Here is a 3,497-nt window from a genome sequence, read left to right as displayed (position 1 = left end):
TGTTTGCCCATGGAAAGAGACTATTTCTCTTTGATTTTAACTGTGTTTTTTTACTACCTACAACTTATCGGTGGTTGAAGGTTCGATTTTGTTGTTGGTGGATTTTTAACGGGTCGGTATATGCATATTATGTCACACTACATAACACTGGGAATAACGAATTCAAATTTCATTCGTTCGTTCTTCAATTTTACTATGCATTTTCTAATATTCAACCCCACAAGTTTTCGCAAGTGTCCGATAATGCTGAAAAAGTCGGGCTCTTTTGTGGGCAATTTGCGGTTATTAACGTTGTTTTATTTGGCAGCTTCAGTGAACTTTTTCCTTCTAACCATACAACAAAAACTACCATTATTATGCGCCCGACAACTAATAATGGTAACTAGACCGATCACAAAAACTAACTACATTGTTAAATACAATTTTCTTGGGTAATTGTTCATATCATTAAGTAAATCGTTAGAGGAGGCGAACGTTTATCACATTACATTAATTTTTTAACCGTGATCATTATCAAAGAAATACGAAAAAGCAGCTCTTCTAGTTAAGTATAAAATTAAAAACGAATTTCGAATGCAATTCATCATGGTTACGCAAAAAGGTTCGACTTCATGGCTTGTTTAGTTTGACGAAGTGATGTCTTTATGTGCGTCTCCACATAACTATGGAAGAGTATTATTATTCTCTTAAATGTGCTATAAAGGAAACCATAGTCATTATGCTCATTAGTACTAAGTTCAAATGTTTTAGCAACGTTTCAAGTGGCTGTGGTAAGTTTATAACAAAATTTTCTTAACAGTCATAAACTTAAAAAATTCATACTATCAGAGATAAAAGATAAAAATTAAAAAATTACAGTAACAACAAAATAAATACTTTGCACTCTGTTATTTTTCCTTAGAACACGCTAACATGAGCGACAAAATAAAAAATTATATTTAACAATGAAAAACACGACGCAAAACTTGTTATGTGTTGACGGTTATAGAAAAATAACCGTTTTCTGTGCGTTAATGTCAATATATAACGCAATGCGTTGGTTCATTCATATACCATTTCTTCTCGTTGTCCATGGAAGGACGTGCGAAGTAAAAATAACAGTATGAAAAGTGCCTATTCATCTTTATTTTATTTTTATCTTTATCATCTTTGTTATCATTTTCAATTTGTTTGTTTCCTCCATCTTTTCAACTATGAAATATCCAAGTAGGATGCACCTTCCCATCTTTAAACCACAAAAAATTTATTGTGATGACAACACATATTCAATGAGTAAGCTTGTTGAAGCCACGTCAGAAGATTGCAATGTATACTTTGTCTATAATGGCTCTGTGAAGTGCGACTTCACCAATCCAATTTACTATTTTAGTGGTTAGGTTAGTTCGAGTTAGTTCCGGTTAGTCGGATACTTGTGTATATGGGAAGTTCGAGTAACGAAACAACTAACTTTTATTGACCCAACAGAATAATTACCAACAAACACTTAAAAACTTATAGGCGAGGTAGAGAGAAGCTCTCGAGTTGAATCTGGCTGGGACAGAAAAGGACTTCCTTTTATCATCTTACGGTTTCACCCAGAGCTTCTCCCTATTGGTCCTTTTTTTGGGTACGATTTAGAATTTGGAAGTCTTCGTCATAAAACTAAAAAGATCTAGGTTATTAAGGCAATATAATATTTACATTGCGACAGTCACGTACACTGTTGCGAATACCCTTGTGAAAGGTCCAATTTAGTTCCTTCGTATTCAGTGTATTGCTGCGTAAAATACTAGAAAATAAATCTTCTATTCAATTAAACTCTAAGCACAGCGACTGATACTTAATTTTTATAATTTTTTTCTCATCGGGAAAAACAGTGCAGTTTAATGTCGGTAGGGGTATTAGCCCTCGCAGTAGTTGTTTTTGTTTGTCTCCATCTCAATAGTTATTTGCACAAGGGAATAAAGTGCTACTTTTACTTCTGCGAATCATTTTCATTCAAGGGAGTAAGTGACGCTTTACTTCATAGGTGTCCATTTAATTTTTTCAACGACTAATGGCCTGTTTCATAAAAAAGAAACGGTTATTATGTGTATCTATGAAGAATAGAGAAAAAAATACTTTTACTCCCTAGGGACTAAAAGTTCTTTTCTCCGTAAAAAATAACTATTGTCTTTATGATACGTAGGAAGCAACACTGTTGTTTTCTTCCTTAAAATGAGGAAGGAAAGAAAAACAATTTTCTATGAAAGTCATGGAAAATAGCATATCGTATTTAATCGCGCTGCGAAGTTTACTGTCTAGCCGCAGGAAGGGCAGCAATCGCTAAGTGACTAAAAGATACTTTAGTCTCAAGGGATTAAAAACTTTAGTCTCAAGAAACCACCGCGTCACTTTCACCGAAAAAGTCAAAATTGATATCAGAAAAACAATATGTCGGCTTCAAAAAATGGTGATAAGAGAAAGAAGTAGACGACAGTTACACAGAAAACGTGTTCTTGGCATGTTTTTTTGAAGAATCGAAGTAACTGCAGGCTTGCGAAGTACTGACAAGTATTCTAATTCCAAATACTATGTTGAGGGTATTATTTATTGCTGATGACAATTTTAACATATCAAAATAAAAGGAGCTTTTGTCATCTCTAAAAAGGAAAACTGTGATTTACAAGCCGCAAAAGTTTAAAGTGTTGAATGTAGACCCAATAACTAAATTCCTTCCTGATGTGTAAACATTTGTTCCACTTCTAACTTCACTATATACCATTATTGGATGTAATTAATGACCATAAAGTATGTTTTCTTACCATGCCAAAGCAAGACCGCCGTCGTTAAATTCCAAAAAAAAAACACAAAATTGTAAAAAATTCCTATTGATGAAATAGTTTTATTATTGAATTTTAGCACTTTAGCTTTAACTCATTTTACTTGATTAGTGTATGATTTGCTTAATTTATTATTAAAATTTATTTGTTTTTAGCGGAACCTTATTTTGATAATACAGCATTTTTTCTATTATTCGGTTTAAAAGACAGTTGAATAATAAGTTAGTAACATCATGCATAATGCTCGTTATTTACCTAGCATGCTAATTGGCCATAATGTCGTCATCATTCTATTGCTATTTTATTTATGGTTACCATGGAAATGAATGTCAAATGAAACTTTACATCTGATGTTATGATTCAAGACGCGTTGTCTTGTTTTGTTTTGGAATTAGTTTATGCTTCTTTTAGGCAAGTTTTTTGTAATTTTATAAAATCTAGTTAACAACGCGGTTGCGTTGTTAACTGCTAAATGCTTAAAGTTAGTTGCTAAATGCTTAGAACTCTTAGGTCTTGGATCTTCGGAATTTAAACTTGACCTTCGCGTCATAATAATGTACTTCAGAAACTTGGTGAATAAGTCTGTTCTATCCTTTTTAACCTTTTGTTTAATTTAGTTACTTCTTGGTTTTATTTCGTAACTATTCCTATTCAATTTTATCCTCTATTTATCTCTAATCATCGACTACAATAAAT

Source organism: Euwallacea similis, chromosome 14, assembly GCF_039881205.1.
Source record: "Euwallacea similis isolate ESF13 chromosome 14, ESF131.1, whole genome shotgun sequence".
Classification (NCBI taxonomy): domain Eukaryota; kingdom Metazoa; phylum Arthropoda; class Insecta; order Coleoptera; family Curculionidae; genus Euwallacea; species Euwallacea similis.
The sequence above is the reverse complement of the archived record's forward strand: the minus strand, read 5'-3'. Positions refer to the sequence as shown.